This window comes from Dermacentor variabilis, unplaced genomic scaffold, assembly GCF_050947875.1.
Source record: "Dermacentor variabilis isolate Ectoservices unplaced genomic scaffold, ASM5094787v1 scaffold_13, whole genome shotgun sequence".
NCBI lineage: Eukaryota > Metazoa > Arthropoda > Arachnida > Ixodida > Ixodidae > Dermacentor > Dermacentor variabilis.
In genome coordinates, this window is record NW_027460291.1 from 33,742,259 (window position 1) to 33,761,895 (window position 19,637).

The window sequence follows — 19,637 nt, forward strand, 5'->3', positions numbered from 1 at the left end:
GATAGTGTCCCCACAGTGGTTGCCAGAGCGACGTTTTGACAGCTGGACCACAAAAACGGGGTCTGGGCCGACAGTGCCCCTTTGGTTATCAGATCACCCATGCAGGCATGTGCATGCAGAGACCAGTCTCATGCAAACAAGCTACACTTGAAGAATTGCTGCCATGCCATTCCTTTCAAAGAGGATGAAGGAAAACAGACTTTGCACTATAACCATCAATAGTAGTACCAGTGGCCTTCAATCGTCATTATGCCTGATGTGTATCACTAGTAGCAGCACTGACAGCAGAAGCAGCAGCAGAAAAGTGACCTCTGTTAGCAGTACAAGATATAAACACCTGTTAGGTGCTCGCATTTCAATATACATATTAGAAAAAATGACCTAAAAGCAAGCAGAGCAGTGAAGCAGAAAAATAAGGGGCTGCAACCCCTGTATAAAAGCTAGTGGTAGGAAGTGCATTCTAAAAGAAAGTGAACGCTTGCACTGATGCCTCAAGCGGATGAAAATTAGTGGTTACATATCTTTTCTTCACGCCTGCATCCTTCAGTCACCGCTGACTTGTGCATTTTGCATGCAGGATGCTCTATAAGCTTAAACTGGCTGAGCTACACATTCTAACTGCTAGTTCACATTCTTACAGAAAACAAATTGCTGTGCAGTGCATGCTGAAGTTATGCATGTGTGCTCTCTCACAGGCAAACAAGCAATAAACACTGGTGATATTGCTCGCGGTGAGGTGAGGTTACAAGTAAGCAGAATTACCATTTCATCTGATAAAAGACGATCAGATGAAGCATGCTTGCATCACTAAGCATTGTGTCACCAGAACAAGGCAACATTTACCTATAATCAATGCCTCTTGTCAGGTGTACAAAACTTGCCAGTCTTCGTAAGACAGTGGCCAAACAAGAGTGCAAGCCACTAACAGTGTCTCCCCTCTGCAGATTTGTGTTTTATAAAAAATAAATAAAAGTTGCCCTGATCCCACCTCAACATTCTTGTGGCTGTTAGAGAGACACAGCAGTGCAAAACCACTGAACACAGTGATGAGACGTTAAAATTATTAAGATGACATGAAGCGGGATTAAACAATTTTCAGGATTGGTGCTGTCACCTCTATAAAATGTTCCAATTCATGGGCATTATCTCCGAGATAGTCCCCATCCAAACATATGCACATGTTCCAATGCATCTGCCATATTTATGATGAATCCGTCCTGGACGGATTCGAATACTGGCAGACATGCTTGCAAATGCACGTCTGCAATGCACATGCAAATGCATTCCTTCTTAGCATGCTTTTAGACACGCTGGAGATGGATGCATTCTTGAGAGAAAGCGCTATTCATTTGGGATGAGATACAATTCATAATTTCTGCTTGAATTGCCTTCGTGTCAAATGACAGAATTTCATGTTGAACATGTCATCAATCAAGAAATCCCTCAGGTCTATGTGGTGGTTCGAAGATGACATTCGCATTTTTCTTGGTTGGAAAAGTGCTTCGTGAACATGAGCACACTAGGCAGCATGTTGTAACATTGCATTACTGCAGCAGAGCAGCCGGTACTGTTGCCACCAAAGATTGGGGGCAGTGCCCTCTCTTCCGACATTCTGCTTCAGCTACTACTAAACCTAAAAATAGACCCCATAACAAGCTGTCTTGCTTGCATCATTCCTTTGAAACCAAAAAATACGAGAAGAGTGCGTACGTGCATGTGCATGTGTGTGTTCACATGCGTGCATGTGTGGGCACATTCACGAGGCTAGAATTTTCCAGTGAGGGTAACTTCTTTTATTCAGGCTTATAGCCATTACCCGAGCTTTCATTGCCAGTGACAACTGTGGACGAAAAGGTTGCATCTTTTGAGTGAGATAGCCCAATGAAGCCTCAAGCCGATATATCAACATCATCCAAGATCTTTCTTATCTGCTGTTGGGATCCTCAGGCCAAGTTATGCAGTAATGAAAATATGTCGAAGTTAACAGAAAGTTGTGAAGGGGTCAAAAAGAAAGATAAAATCCCAAGCCCATGCCCCTTCTGTTTAATGGGTTCAGGCCAACAGTCAGTATGCAGTACATGTTGGTATGCCGTGTAACCAACTCCCGCCTGATCATTGTCTTTAGTTCAATGCTAATTCTTGCAATCCAATCCCCCATTTCAGTAATGTGTTCGTTGTGATGCACCTATGCGCCTTGCTTCCTAAATGCCTGTTAAGGCTTGTTTATAGTCTGGCCTAGTCCACGCAGCAGTGAGCACTGGTTGAAGTTTGCCACCTCATGCACGCTGCTGAAATGTGCTGTTTCTGTAGTTTAATATTAATCTCCTGACTACGACCAATATTGAGAATGCAGAGGTGGATGGACAGATGCTATGTGTACTATGTCGAACTGGGGTGCTGGCACATGTGCACAATGGCCTATCTAGCGCATTTTACCTACCCCTGTGCTTTGCACGAGCACAGCTGTTGCTTCTGCCACCACAGCTCCATTCACTCTCTACTGAGCACAAAGATTGCTGCTCATGCACACGGAGCTTTCTGGGTAGCGCAAGTGTCAAAGTTTAGTGAAAGATAGAACATGCTCGATCTCGACTTTTGTACCGCTGGCATGTGCCAATGGACGCTGGTTACGACAGCCACAGCGACACACTGGACTATTAAGGCAGTCACCTCTCCCTGGATAACATAACGGTGTACCATAAATCAACATTTACTTTCCACAGAAGGTCAGCACACTTCAAACTAGGCTTACCATGCAAGCAAGATTTCTGTTCCTGTGCACAGCTCTTCTTGTAAACACTAGCTGCATCACCACCATGGCCTGCCCAGTATTTTTTTCTCTGTGCTTTGTGGAAAATTTAGTGCAATTGATCTGCTGTCTTTTTCTGTGTCCCTAATGAAAAAGGACTGAGAGGTTGCACATTTTGCAGCAACATGGATGCAACTCCACACATGCGCCAACCAAGGCAGATTTTTCCAAGATAAATCCTAAGCTAAGCAAGCACTGTCACTTACCACTGCAGTACAGCATTAGAACTGCCTGTCCAGAGCCAGGATAACATAAACTATTCAAATCTGTTTTTATTCGAAATCCGCCATTAGCCCTCCTTGGTAGGTCGAAATGGTTCAGGCCCCGCCCATATGGGTGTGCTGCACCCATATGGGCGGGGCTCGAGCCATTTTGACCTACCAAGGAGGGCTAATGGCGGATTTAGAATAAAAACAGATTGGAATAGTTTTACGTTATCCCGGCTCAGATGACAGCACCGGACTAAAAAATTTTGGATCTCATCTCATAAATCTGAGTTACATTACCTCATGCTTTATTCAGTGTTTTTGATGCAATGGATAATATCAGAAATGAAAAAATCCAAGATTGAAAATGCATCTTCTTTTAAACATTCCCACTATTCCTGTTTACTTAGCTTAAGCCTTATGCTTCATAAAACGGCAAGTCCTTCAGGGTAACAAAGCCAAGTGTATCTCAGATTCACTTCTTGCTCTGATCAGAATGATACTCCTGATCTCCAATCTCATCAGCGATACATGTGTGAACTATAATGAGAATTACATACTTTTAATATGAACAGAATTAGTTAGAATGTAATAAACCAGACCTTTAGTGTGCTATCCAGACACAAACTGTGGAGCTTGAAATTTTTTCTTTAGGTGAGCAGATCTTAAACAAACCATGCTGTTTTCCTGGGGGTAGCTGTATACAAGGAGGCAGCTACTCCCTTGAAAAATCCCCCTTCATCTCAGTGGTTTCCTTCAATTACTTTATTCAAAACTGTATTAAACTTTCTTTCCTTCAAGAACTACTTTAGTGATCAACATTAAAACAAAAGGATGTGAAAAACTGCGCCTCTTCTCTACATCATCAATCATGGCATGGCTTGCATATATCAACTGTAGAAATTTTATAGCTACTTAAGTGCCTATCCTCACCTCACGACTGAAAAGCTGTTTTTCTAATTCACATAAGATAATGGACAAAAAAAGCGAAACAAAACTACCTTTGCCTCAAATGAAGCACAAAAATGAAGCTTACATAAACCACATTCTTGTGCTAGTTGCCAAACATCTTTAATGAAAAGAATGTGCCTATTTCATGTCTCCTTTCCTTAAGTGCTCCTATGTTTTTTTTAACCTTTAGTAAACAATGATCGCATCAGCAAACATAGTTCAGTATTCACTGTGGATTGTGCATTACATATTTCCTTGTGCAGAAAAAATTGTGCACAAAGTCTACAATGCTATTGTATTGTTGGTCCCAATCTGAGTCACAGCGAGAAACTTTCCACAGACTTGCATGTTCTATGCCATGTCAGTGCTGCTTACAACCCCTACATAGCGGCTAGTGCAATGTCAGATACCTTCTTCCAAGGGACAACACTCTGTAAAAAGTGCCCATGCATGCAAAAGAAGTAGTGCATCAACCATGTCAGCACATACCATGACCAAGGGCAATGGCACAAGAACATGAACGGCAAAGAGGACATGCAAAGGACAGATGGCACTGAAGCAGCACATGGACAAGACGTAATGATACCAGACATGCATGTATGCGTTGCACCCGTTGTGCAGACAAAGACAAAACGGGCAGGAAGAAATGTGGACAAAATAAGCTGTGCTTTTCCGATTTAAGAAGCGCGCTGTGCTGTGGTGTGTTTGGCTCCTTTGGTCCACTGTATAAGGAGCCCAACAGAGTTGAGAATGACAATTTAAGGAACCTCAGGAAGACAAACTGACCCCCACACCATGATATCAGCAACAGTAATCTGCAGGTTGTTCCATTATGAGGGTGTCACCTCCCAAGGCCCTGATTTTCCCTTTTTGCTTTTGCTGCCTCTTTCATTTCATGCATTTGAACACAAGACAAGGGGCTATTTGGCTATGCTTCTGAGTAGTTACTTGCTGTTAGAAAGAAATTAATAAAGCAAACAAAACGTACATAATACATAACAAGCTTGTTCGCTGTGTAGTACTGTGTTTGTGTTATTTTTGTGCATCGGAAGACGAGTTCTTGATTAGCTGCTAGTCCTGCTTCGCTCTGGTTTTTTCCGGTTAAACTTGTGCGTACCGATGCCCCCGTGGCGGGTACGATGTCAAAAGCAATGACGGACGTTCTGCCTCCTCTGCTGCCAAGGCTGGGGGCTGGCCTCCAAGCCGCAAGTCGGTCTGCTGTGCTCCACCACCTCAACACGACTCTGCCAAGGTCATCGAGCTGCTCAGACGTCGACGAAATGGATTCTGACAGCGGATATACCGAGGTCACAAATGGTCGGTTGAAGAGGAAACTTCGTAGGACATCAAGCATGAGTGAGCTTAACTACAATAAGCCGCCCACACAGCAAGCGTACACAATTGCCTACATCCCCGTCGCTGCTACAGGCAACCTCAATTCCCTCAATAAGCAAACTTTCACTGCCTATCTCGAGAGGCTGGCTCCAGGGCAAATCAGAGAGGTCCGAATTAATCCCAGAAGAAACATACTTACTGTTGATGTGACTACATGAACCATCCTCGACACTTTGAAAGCTGTAACTGAGCTAGGAAATATACCTGTCCGCTCATTCATCGTACATGGAGGCAGCACGACCGCCGGTGTTATCTACGATGTCGATACAGATATTGATAATGACGATCTCCCAACGCTAATCTCCTCAACTGTCCATATCACAGACCTACACCATTTTGGACGGTCGAGGTGCATAAAACTCATTTTTGAGAAAGAGACCTTACCAACACATGTAAAAGTGGGCTATGTGCGACATCCTGTCCGTCCATACATCCCTAGGCCCTTGCAGTGCCGTAAATGCCAGAAAATCGGGCATGTAAGTGCTGTGTGCATGAACAAGATGACATGTCCGCGCTGTGGTGGTGATCACGATGAGTTGACGTGTGCTGGCTCTGACTTAAAGTGCCCTAACTGTGATGGGCCGCACGAGGCAACGTCGAAGGACTGTCCAAAATTAAAGACTGAAATGTTCGTGCTAAGGAAAATGGTACGAGATCGATCTACACACAGAGAAGCGGCTACCAAGGTCCACCGCCGCCAGAGGCACTCACGTAATCGCAGAAGGAGATCAGCATCGACAACAGGACAACCTGTACTCCAGGAAATGTCGTCGCGCGCTCCTGCTAGTCCTCAAACGTCAGAGCCACCTTTAACCACGTCTGCTCTTCTGAACACCAAGGACACTACTATATGGCCTTCCCTGCCATCTCGGAGTACAGAAGTGCAGCTGAAACGCCAGCGTGAACATGAACCTTCATCGTCGGATGGGCAAATCAAGGCAATGCTTGCACAGTTGATTCATTCCTTGCGAATGCTGCTCATCGGAGTTAAGACGCCCATTGCCAAGGCTGCGATGCAAATTCTCGACGCACTAGAACCAGTGCTTGCTGCTGTATAAAGGCTAGTAAACGCCATGGCATCATCAACTTCAAGGTTGTCACTACAGGAAAGGATAAGCGGTTCCGTAATATTCCAGTGGAATGCACGAGGTCTACAGGGTCGCCTGGGAGATTTTAAACAGAGATTGCTCAAGCATTGGTTTCCAGTTATTGTAATATGCGAGCCGAATATGACATCGCCATTTAGACTCTCTGGATATGAACAGTTCGCGTCTGGGACAAGTGGAAATACTAGCAAAGTTTTACTATGTGTTCGATGTGACCTCACATATTCACTAAACCAAGTTCCGGTGCATAGCAGCAATGAGTACATCTCTATAACACTGAAGCTAAAGCACCGGATAATCTCGATCATCGATGGCTATATTTCTCCCAGGGGAAGATTTTACTCTGGACACCTGAAACTTGTTCTCGACTCTTGCCGAGGACCTCATATTATTGTAGGCGATTTCAACATGCACCACCATCTTTGGGGTAGTAGGATCACAAATCTTCGAGGAAGACAACTTCTTGACTTCACAAGCAGCAATGATCTTGACATCCTGAACGATGGCTCACCAACATTTCTTCGTGGCACAACATACAGCAGCTGTCTCGATTTAGCTATCACTTCACTATGCCTTTCGTCTTCTGCTGGCTGTTGCACAGATGCTGAAACATATGGCAGTGATCACCTACCTACTTATGTACAACTGAGATGGTTTACAAGAGTTCCAAGTTCTCATACGCGACGCACTGACTGGGATGCTTTTCAGAACAAGCTAGAAGAATCCTGCAACTGTGTAATTTCACCGAAAGAGATTGAAGAGCGCATTAGAGCAGCAATGCATGCAACAACACGCATCATCCAAACATCAAATTCAAGAACATCCATTGACGTTATATATGAAGAGCTGCGGGCAGTCCGACGTCGCGCCGAGAAGAAATACAGGCAAACTAAATTGATATCAGACTTGAGGACGTCACGCCGTGTGCAAAAGAAAATTCAAAGATACTTAGACAAGCTCGACAGACAACGTTGGAGGTCCTTTTGCATCAGCCTGGACCCAAGAAAACCGTTGTCCACAATATGGCATGTTGTACGAGCACTACCATCTCCTCCACAACAGCTACGTCTCTTCCGAGCTGTGGCTATCATCCAGACGCGCAGTGAGAAGGACATCGCGCAAGATTTCTGCATACACCTCTCTGGATCTGCAACATCGGTAGCTTCAGTGCTCAGGTGTGCTCCTCCAACAATAGACGATCGTCTCGACCTCCCATTCATGCTGCAAGAGCTACGTGCAGCGATTTCCTCTTCAAGACACTCAAGTGCGCCTGGTCCTGATGGCATTACCTATTCTACCTTGCGCCATCTAGGCCCTCGAGCGACTGAAGAGCTCCTGGCTTTATACAATCTCTCTTGGTCCTCGGGAACTGTGCCTGCACACTGGAAGACAAGCAAAATCGTGGCATTATTGAAACCAGGCAAGACACCCCATGCTATGCTTTCCTACAGACCTGTGGCGCTTGCCAGTTGCATTGGTAAAACCATGGAATGCATGGTTTTGACGTGCCTGGAGTGGTTTTTGGAGAAGCGTAATATATATCCAGACGCAATGACAGGTTTACGAAAGGGTAGGTCGTCAATCGACAACGTCATTGACCTAGTAACAACCATTGAACATCAGAAATGTCGCCATCGATTAACGGCTGCTGTCTTTCTAGATATCAAGGGTGCTTTTGACAACATTCTACATGATGCAATTTTAAATGCCCTAGAAAAATGTAGCGTCTGGGGACGTATGCATCAATGGATAGCCAGCTATCTTCAAGAGAGAACGATATTCATGACAACTCCAGACGGTGAAACAAAGAACCACCCCGTCTATCGTGGAATGCCTCAAGGAGGTGTATTGGAGCCCAACCTTATTTAATATCGTTCTCATTGGACTGGTCAAAGAACACGCAGGCACAGTCTCGGTCTCTGTGTACGCAGACGACATCTGCATATGGACCACGAGCTTAACGTGCTTGCAAGTGCGAACGAAGCTGCAGCGCGCGGTGTCAATAATGTTGACATACCTAAACAGTCGCGGACTGCAGCTCTCACCGGAAAAAAGTGTAACCATGGCACTTACACAGAAGTCAATGGCCTGCTACCCCGTTATGATTGATGGGAAAATTATACCTTCAGTAACCCACTACAAGTTTCTCGGAGTCATCATCGACCGTGACTTATCTTGGTCGAAGCACCTCTCTGGATTAAGAAAAAAGCTGGACAGCTTTACTCAGATCATTCGACATATGTCTGGAAAATCATGGGGGCCATCCAAGTCATCTCTTCTGCAGCTCTACCAGGCTCTTTTTGTTGGCTACTTCTGCTACAGTGCGCCTGTACTTTCTCGGGTTAGTACAACTGCTGTACGCACACTTGAAAGTGCTCAGGCTCGCGCACAGAGAATTTGCCTAGGACTACCACGATGTGCGTCTACTTGGGGCACTATTGCAGAGGCACGTGCGTGCCCAGCTTGAGTTTATCTGCAACATGAGCCATTGCGAGTGCATCTAAGGCTACTGACTAGACACAGGAATCATCCACTCACGAACGTCACAAGCGTACGGCCTGTGTCCGCCTACTCAGAAGCCGTGTTGTCGCAGCAAGACTTATTGCCGTCGGACTTCGAACCGTATGACATACCCGAAGTTCCACTCTGGACGATGGCCAAGCCAATGGTGAGACTCTCAATCCCTGGAATAACGAAGAAGTCGAAGATGCTGCTTGCTGGGCTCAAGCATTTCGCGCTATCATACATTGCTTACATGTATGGATATTACGAACATGTTTTTACAGATGGTTCTGTGACACAGACCTCTTCCGCGGTGGCCTACATGGTGCCAGGAATGGGGATCGCACAAAAGTTCAAGATAGGACACAGGACGTCGTCTACAGCAGCTGAGTTGACCGGAGTTCGAGAAGCAGTTCGCTGCATACTGCAACAGAGTCTCGAGAAGTGGACAGTGTTCTGTGACTCAAAACCAGCACTGCAACTCATCAGCAATTATATGAGTTACAGAACCGCATATAGTCCTCTGGTTTATGACATCATGTCTCTGCTTGCTGAGGCATCTCATTCCGGGCATACCATCGTGCTGCAGTGGATTCCTGGCCATTGTGGAATAGCTGGAAACGAACAGGCTGACGCAGAAGCAAAAAAGGCGCACACTGACAGAACTGTTATAAAAATTCATTTTTCCCGGTATGACATTAACACCTTGCTCCATACCTCCCTTAAAACTTCTACGGCGCGACATTGGGACAACCCCGAACATAGACAAGAGCGCCTCCTTAGACTTGACGCTGGATTACAATTCCGGCTTCCACTTCGGTTGCGGAGAAGCCAGGAAACACTCATTCATCGATTACGGCTGGGTGTGGCATACACCAACTGATACCTTCACAAGATTGGACAAACACGGGACTCTGAATGTAGCGTCTGTCACACTCTCGAGACAATAGCTCACATACTTTGCGTGTGCCCTCAATATGCGCCCGAACGAAGACCACTCAAATCTACAGTTGACAGCTTGGACTCCCGCCCCTTTTCAGAAGAAAAGCTTTTGGGCGCGTGGAGGAGTGTTCACTGTGCCCAACGTGCCATAAAATCACTTTTGAACTTTTTAAGTGAGACTGGTTTAGATGATCGCCTCTAGAAACTGTGAGACGTGCAGTCAGTGCGAAATGTGTTTGCGCAATAACTTTTTTGTGACAAGATTACTTTTTGTATGGACAAGGTTACTTTTACGTGCATTACGTCTACAGTGCGCATCCGCATATTGGACAACGTGTATATAGTATCTCATTGTACCATACCATAATCACCCGCCACCTACCTTTCCCTGTATTTCCCACTTCCCCTTTCCCCTGTGAGGAGTAGCAGGCTAGAGACGCTCTCCAGGCCGACCTCTCCTCCTTTCTCTTCATTAAAATCTACTCCTCCTCCCTCCTTTGTGCATCATATTTTTCTTAGCACAAGTCATAAAAATAAATTTCAGGCACTTCCTGCACCTCACACAGATAAGTGGCAGCCGATAAGCATTGGTGGATACTTCGCATGCTAGGATACTTGCATGCTTGCATGCTAGGATACTGTGGCACAAATACCACAGGCAACGCATCCAGCTGAGGCTCGAGGCTAACTCATCTGAGCATCACTTGGGATGTTTTTGCCAAAGAGGAATCAATGAGTGCCCAGATAACTGGATTCGCTGGTATTTTGTTGTAGGATAGCTCACACAAATTAGATTCGTCTAATTAACTTAACCGCACTAGTTGGTACTTAACATGTTTAGATAATGTAGCACAAATGAAATAGAGAATGCAGTCTTCTAGGCTGAAGGTTGCTTTCATGAAGATCACTGCAAGGTTTTTAATGCAAGAGCATTGCATGGCTCATGAAGCAGAAAATCCAGAGGTGTGGCTGGCGATGGTACAAAAAGTCATGTGGTCACAGAGACAAATCGCGCCTCATCCGCTTTGTGACGCTGGCTCAGGCCTTGACGAAGCACAGCAGGCAAAAAAGAATACCTGCTGCCACGGTAAGGCCAAATCAAAACACAACAAGCATCTCAGTGCCGTCGCTTACCCGCAATAAGTTTTATAACTCGAAAGGCTGCTCAGTGGTGTTCAATTGGACATTATTGTTTTCGCTTCGGTGAGTTCTGTCGTGCGCTCCAATGGACGAACCTTCGACTTCTCAGTCAGTGGCTGTGCCTGACTCCTTTGGATGTCCATGCAGGTACACAAATGAGACTGTTTCGTTCATCCACGTATCCCTACGTGGATGAATGCAATGCTTTCGCGTTCATCCACGTAGGAATATCAGTGTCATTGATTTTTTCGCTACAGAAGAATGAACTAGTGCCTGGATTACAGGAGAGACTAACATTTAGTTGCGGGAAAGCTGCCACAAATTAGATTCATCTCATTAACACAGCTTGCAGTTAGGCTAATTGATGATGCACATCATCTTGTGTGTGTGATCATGTTTTCTTCTTGGGTGTTTTGTTATGACCATGCAGTGCAACTTGTCATCCATATTCAAGAACCAACTAGTCTACACACAACCTAAATGAAAAAATTTGTCCCCTTTTGTCTGGGAACAGCACCCCACAACATGTTTAGATAATGTAGCACAAATGAAATAGAGAATGCAGTCTTCTAGGCTGAAGGTTGCTTTCATGAAGATCACTGCAAGGTTTTTAATGCAAGAGCATTGCATGGCTCATGAAGCAGAAAATCCAGAGGTGTGGCTGGCGATGGTACAAAAAGTCATGTGGTCACAGAGACAGATCGCGCCTCATCCGCTTTGTGACGCTGGCTCAGGCCTTGACGAAGCACAGCAGGCAAAAAAGAATACCTGCTGCCACGGTAAGGCCAAATCAAAACACAACAAGCATCTCAGTGCCGTCGCTTGCCCGCAATAAGTTTTATAACTCGAAAGGCTGCTCAGTGGTGTTCAATTGGACATTATTGTTTTCGCTTCGGTGAGTTCTGTCGTGCGCTCCAATGGACGAACCTTCGACTTCTCAGTCAGTGGCTGTGCCTGACTCCTTTGGATGTCCATGCAGGTACACAAATGAGACTGTTTCGTTCATCCACGTATCCCTACGTGGATGAATGCAATGCTTTCGCGTTCATCCACGTAGGAATATCAGTGTCATTGATTTTTTCGCTACAGAAGAATGAACTAGTGCCTGGATTACAGGAGAGACTAACATTTAGTTGCGGGAAAGCTGCCACAAATTAGATTCATCTCATTAACACAGCTTGCAGTTAGGCTAATTGATGATGCACATCATCTTGTGTGTGTGATCATGTTTTCTTCTTGGGTGTTTTGTTATGACCATGCAGTGCAACTTGTCATCCATATTCAAGAACCAACTAGTCTACACACAACCTAAATGAAAAAATTTGTCCCCTTTTGTCTGGGAACAGCACCCCACTTCAAACAATACCCGAACTTGCATCTTCTACTCAGCATTTCTTCTCTGACTGAAAGCAGCTTGGAACCAAACACCTCAACTACTACATGAACTACGGCAAAAGGCAAAATAACATATTTGAACATGACTGAGTGAAAGCTGCCAGGTAACAAACAAGACCATTTTCTTGTAAGTGCAGGAATCGAATGATTGAAAGCTGAAACATTGGAATACTATGCTAGCCTTGCAGTCATCAAACGCTTACATGCCAGTGAGCCATTTTCATCCCAGGTGCCCCCTTGTGAATCTGGAAAAACATGCAATCCAGATTCCTCCACGATGTCTCATGGAAAAAAAAAACCTTCCTTTATGCTCAAGGTATTAAGTGCAATTGGCCCTGGTAATCAAAATCTCTATGGATGGTACAAGTGAATGCGAGGCATAAAAATGATATTAAACCACACTGCTTGAGATATCTGACTGGGCTTGTCAATTACTGCATGTCACCTTCTGCCAGGTTTGCCAGGCGTACTAGCTGCCAGTGACCTAGAAACACAAGGCGGGTATGCTACGGAAACTGTGGCATTTGTCTTCACTACTATCCTAATACGGCACGTTTCTGCTAAGGGTGGGCGAATATCTTAGCTGTGTTACAAGCGTGGGCGTTTGAATAGGGTACACTTCTAACATATCAGTGTAAACGTTGCTACTATTGTTTCCGCTGGTGATTTGTTGCGTGCCCACGAGTGCAGACGAGAAGAATCGAAAGGCGCCTTTTTTGTTGTTGTTGACTACAACCATTATAAAGCCAAGACAAGTTTGGTTGTAGCATTTTTTTTTTGTTTTTGTTTTTTTCATGGAAGTGCGGAAAGTGATGAAAGGAATAAAATGGGGCATCTGCTTAAGGATGTTTGGTGCGTGCAGACCACTTGGTATGTTGTGAAGAGTCGTTCGTATAGCATTCGACATCATTCGACAGGTGGTAAGCGCGATCATCATTACCTAGACTTGGCACGCGACATATCGTTGCGGCAAGTTCGGGGTGTGATCATTACACAGGAAAGAAAAAAAAACTAATTTTGGCAAGAAAATTCAGGGGTGTGATCATTACGTGAGTGCGATCATTATGCAAGTAAATACGGTAAATGGAGTTCACCCTTTAAAGGGGCCCTGAACCACTCTTCGAGCTTGGTGAAACAACATAGTCCGTGGATAGTATATGCTGCTGTGAACATCACAGCCAAGTTTTGCTGTCGTATGCAGTGTGTGGAGCACGCAAGCAGATCGCAAAGTCACCTTTCTCGCAAACGGTCTCTTTTCAACAGAAGGCCCTATCCTCAATCTCTTCTAGATGCAATATTTCGTCATCGGACACATTATTTCGTCATTCCCTTGGTCGGCTACTATTGGCAGATAGCAGACATTAAGTTGTGGTTGGCTACACAGTGTAGATACCGCGGCCGCCGCAGGGTGACACCATGAGTCCAGTGGCTAAGCGTACTGCGGTTCACAGAGGACAACCGTGCTTGGCTTATGTTTAGCACGTCGTAGGCACCAAAGACAGAAGTCGTGGCATCTACGTTAACACCAAAAATGAAATTTGAACTGTGTGCCACGGTGACACTTAGAAGGAGGAGCATTGTGGGCCTGCCCCACTGCACCGTTGCCTTTGCAGAGCAAGGCTTTGAAGAAGGAATAGGAGCACAGCGGAGGCCGTCTTTGACCGCCAGTAATTCCGCTTCTGCTTAACGCATTGAAGTACTTTTTATGGCAAAGTGTTTCTGAAATAGCCTACTTTCCCTTCAAATGCCTTTCTCCACTTCGATAAAAAGTGGTTCAGGGCCCCTTTAATGGAAGGTATTGTGAAATCCATTCCGTAACTCTTAATGACCATCGGAGGAGGGAAGATAACCGATGGTCATTAAGAGTTACGGAATGGATTCCAAGGGAAGGAAAGCGTAGCAGAGGGCGACAGAAAGTTAGGTGGGCGGATGAAATTAAGAAGTTTGCAGGGACAACATGGCCACAATTAGCACATGACCGGGGTAGTTGGAGAAGTATGGGAGAGGCCTTTGCCCTGCAGTGGGCATAACCAGGCTGATGATGATGATGATTGTAGGGAAGCCTGTTTAAAACAAACTCTGTAAAGACAAGTTCCCTGATACTGAATAGTTCCAGCTTCTGACAAAGTTGGTGCACTTCTGTCAAGGTGATCTACTGGTTTGGTGAACTGATGCATATAGCCAACCTTCATCCAATCATTCCAGAATGTTTGGCAGTGCTACAGCAACCACATAAATCAGAAGAGACTAAGGCTTATTATGAGGCTAAGCCACCTATAAAATGTGCAATGAAGGCTGATTCTTGCAATGACAACCTGTTTTCCTTAAAATATAGACTAAACACTGTCTTCCACAGCTTTGTAGCATGGTCAAAGTGCTATAAAATGACAAGACAAAGATGCCAGAAGTCCCTTTGTGTTTATCTGAGAGGGAAGTGCACTTGCCATACACGATTTCTGAATACTTATTTACTAATGCAAAGCGTTTCACAGTTAAGGTTGCTCTACACCCTACTCCATTCGTAATGTCTGTTCAGAATGCTTCAGTGAATGTAAAATGTTGCAACTAGTATGATGACAAGCAGAGATGCATGGCTAGTGAAGTGATGAACTTCTACAGCAAGCATAACTTCATTTAGGTGACAAATAGATCAGTGTGAGTTCGATATTTGAGCCCTTCCAAAACAAAATCGAGCTGAAAAGGGAGGCTGACAAACAAAGAATGTGCCAGACACTTGCGCTTGCGTCCCCTTTCTGCTGTTTTGTTTTTAAATAACTGCCATATCATTCTGGCATAGCAGAAAGTGCATAATCTTACTTGAATTTAAATTAGCCCGTCCTTTTACACTCTGGGTTCAGCAGGTATTATATGCAAATGACTGAAACAAACAGTGGAAGAAACCTAGCATGTCCTCAAACATGTGTGTGCGAATGAAAAATGAAATTGTTGGGCTTAACATCCTGAAACTGTACTTCACATTATGAGAGACACTGTCATGAAGGGCTCCAGACTAATTTTGACCCCCTTCAATTCTTTTATGTGCACCTAAATCTAAGTACACAAGCATTTTTGTGTTTCTCCCCCATCAAAATGGAAAAATGCTTGAATACTTCGATTTAGGTGCACATACCCCAGGTGCTCAAAATTAGTTCAGAGAATGTGGCTGCTGTGGCTGGGAATCGAATCTGCGACCTCGTGTTCAGCAGTAGAATGCCAAAAACACTGAGATTCTGCGGCGGTTAGGTGGTCATTTGTGTATGGAGTGAATGCTTGACAATCAATTCAGCAGCAGTTCTGAAGTACAAAATTTAGGCTGCTGAGCCAATGTTTAGTAAGGGCTGGCTTCATGCAAAACATCAGCTTCATTATGAAAGCCAGGTGCCATTGCCTGGCTTCCTGCCAGCATGGCTAGACACATCAAATACGCGGTCTATTTCATATTCACAAGAAAACACAAGCATGAAAATTGAAAACTTATTCATTTGATCAGTGCACGCTTTTATCTGAGTGGTTATGCATTGTGGCTATGAACGAAACAGCCGAGGCTGTGCCTGTACGCTTTGTATATGCCATGGTGCAAAGCAGGTATGGAGACTTACGCTACCCGAGCCGGTGTCTCGACTGGAGTCATTAGGATACTGAAGGCATGTGAAACCTTGATGCCGAGACTTGTATTACAGTGATTGTTGTTCTGCTCACAGAAGCTTTAACTTCGTGTCTGGCAGGCATTCAATGGTGAATCATGTAACTGTTCTTTTATGTCTTTTTCTTGATTGTTATAATCAATTTGTCTTGCTTGTTTACAATTATGCAGACACCAGTTGCTTATATTTCACAAGATTTGACAGCCACAGACTAGAACAAGTGGTCTTTTATCAAAGCTAAAGTTCTGGGACATTCAGAAGCTTTGGACCAACTACACAATTGGACCTTTACTGAAACTAAAGTCCTGGGACTTTCAAACATTTTGGACAGAGTACACAATCGGCCCTTTACCAAAGCTAAAGTCTTAGGAGACTGGCCTCATGCCTCATCAGCCCCTCTGCAGCTTAAAGGGGCCCTGAAACACTTTTGCAATCATAGAATGGCCCCACTATTAAAGGACGTCATCTAAAGCCACAGAAAGATTTGTGAATCCTTCAAGTGGATATTTTATCGCACTGATACACGGCTTTCTCTCTCTTTTGGTCTCCACTAGCATGCTGGGAGTTACATGGGGCAGAAGCCATGAGAGCAAAATCCCACCCAAAAGTTGAGTGTCTTGGCAGTGGAAGGGCTCGTCACGGCACCCCTTGGCAACGACGGTAGACTACGCTATGTAGCACATCACTGCTATTTTGGAGGCCACGCGCAGCAGATGCAGCTAGGTGCAACTGTCATAGACTGACAGTGCAAAGATGAAATTAGTTTTCTGTCATTTTGCAATTGCAGACATATATGTGCTTCTTTTACTTTACTCAAGATTAGCAATAATGTATTAGTGAGAATGTTCTCGTGATCATGAAATCTGACAATAGCTGTACAATAGCTGCATAACGCAATGTTGTTATGACGCTGCATAACAACACTGCAGAAGAGAGAGCAAATGATTTTTCACTGTTTTAGACACGATACTGCACAGTGCCGGCAGCATGCAATGTAATAATATTTGGCTCGCATGTTCATAGGAGCCTCTTGCACAGACTGGCAACATTTTCTTACTATGTCCAAAAAGTGTTTCATGGCTCCTTTAAGTGTTTCTTCCATATTTGAAGGCGCCAAACTTGAGTTGTGACTATAGATACATCTGTGCCTTGTCTAGGGCACATGATTAACCTAAATACCTCTCTCTTTTACACTCCCACATCCCTTTTCCCACATGTACGGTAGAAGGAGCAAGTAGTTTCTTAACTTTTATTGTGCTTCCGTCATAGCGATGCTAAGAAGATTCACAAGCAAACTTGGCTGCCTCACAACAAATAGGTTCTTTTATCATTGCTTCAAAAGTGCAGTGGTGTTACCTGTTAGAGTTAGCTTGCCCATTTAATACCTAACTGTAGATAGTAAAAGACAAGAGCAAAGTGACAATTCTAATGCAGTTTTCCGACTGCAATTTCAGTAAATAATGGGCAACCACCATGTTAATGAGGGTCACAGGTTCTTTGACAAAGAAGAAATCAGACGCATGGCATAGTGCACAATGTGCAGCAACAAATATTACCTAGAGCTCAGATGAATTCCCCAAAACTACTATCTAATGTCATTTTAAGGCACATAAGCAAGTCTAAAGTGGACTGCATTATATGTTTAGAGTAAACGTGACAACATAAAAAAAAAATCTCTTACAACTGGTTATGATGTTTTAAAGAATGTGTTAAGGAGAAGGGCGACACTTACAAAAGATTATGCCTATCCGCATTAAGCAGCGTATGACTAGTATACAAGGTTTTTTTTTTTAGACCAACAGAATTTTAAAAAATCTTGAGGCAGATAGCATGATTGTGCCCTCGAGTTTGATTACTCAAAGTGCCAGACATTACTTGCATGAGAAATCTAAATGCATAGCAAACCAATGAACAAAAATTCATTTATGGCACATATTGCAATTTACTAATTGTAGCCACTGAATTTGCAAGGCATGTACACTTAAAACAAATTGTAACGATTGCACGGTTTTCGAGATATGCGCCCTGAAACTTGCGGTAAAAATCCACAATTGTTTAACATCAATTCTGGGGTTTTATGAGCCAAAACAACGATCTGATTATGAGGCACGCTGTTGTGGTCAACTCTGGAAATTTTGATCACTTCGGGACCTTTAACATGCCCCTGATATACAGAACACAGGCATTTTTGCATTTCACTTTCATTAAAATGGGGCCACAGCAGCCGGGATTTGATCCCATGACCTCATGCTGAGCAGTGCAATGCCATAGCCGTTAAGCCATCACAAAAGGTGTCTTATTGTTCACAAAACACTGTTTTATGCATTGAAGCATAAAAGTGACTGGAATGCCCATGTATTTCATCACACCTTTGGGAATGAATATCTTGAAACTGGCATCATCCTGAAAATTTGTTCCAAGTGGATATGCCTTGCAAACTCACCGGCTGCAATTTGTAAATTGCAATATGTGCTGATAAGTAATTAAATAAAAAGTTATACCTGCATTTTTAATTACTCAATTATGCATTTTGATTTATAATGCAAGTAATGTCCATCTCTGAGTAATCCAGCTAAATGACTAGAATTATGCTATCTGCCACAGGTGATTTCTAAAAATTTTGTGTAGTCTAAAAAAAAAAGAAGAAGAAGAAGAAAAAAAGAAAACACCAGGCAGAGAACGTCATAAAGTTTGCAACAGACATCAGCCTGCAAACAACCAAGTATTTACAGTAGCTTGGCATTAAGGGATCAAGGTAAGCTGGTCTAACTTTGAGAGTTTAGCTGTTCTGCCCCCTTACCCAACCAAACATAACAGCTGGCTGGAGCATCACTTAAAACAGCTGTCTGCCTAATGCAATGTCATGTCATCTATGGTATATATACAGTGTCATGTCATCTCTGGCATATATACACCAAAATGTGGCATGAGCTGCGAGTGAAAACAGTTGTGACTTGAGGAAACAGCAAGAGCACCACAGCCACGTGTAGATAGAGGGAGAACAAGGTTGGAATGGCGCAACGCCCATACACCAGGCAACAAGATGGTCGAGGAAGCTCATTTGAGAGAAGAGTGGACCACACATAAGGAGCGAGAGATGTGCACAAACGTTTTGCATCACTATTTACAGCATGAAAAAATAATGAACGCTGTTTAAAAGCCAGTCCCTTATTTCCTCTGCATCTTTGGGTGAAATTTGATGGGTGGAACTATCACAGCAGTACCTTGCTGTCTGGTCTGCTTTTCATAAGCAAGGCTGTGCTAGTGTTGATCGACATACCGTAGACTTTAGACTTTACCGTAGGCACAGTGAACTCCCCTGCGGCACACAACTGATACGGCCGCAGAGTGCACTATTGTTCTCAGTACCAAACAGTGCCCCCAGTGAGAGCAACTCAAAGGAAACGAATGAGTGATGGACAAATTGTTTTTCTCACTACTGCAGATAGCGAGGCAAAACTCGGTACCACAGCTAAAAGAAGCACAAGGGGAACAATGCACACAAAACATGTGCAGCCACAGAGACAGTTTGCACACGCCCAAACCA

At 44.1% G+C, this 19,637-nt stretch overlaps 1 protein-coding gene across 14 annotated transcripts in view; it reads right to left on the bottom strand.

Moving 5' to 3' along the window:
* LOC142566721 (uncharacterized) overlaps positions 1 to 19,637 on the bottom strand; it is a 438,480-nt gene that overhangs the window by 91,676 nt on the left and 327,167 nt on the right. The gene's annotated exons all lie outside the window — the stretch shown is intronic.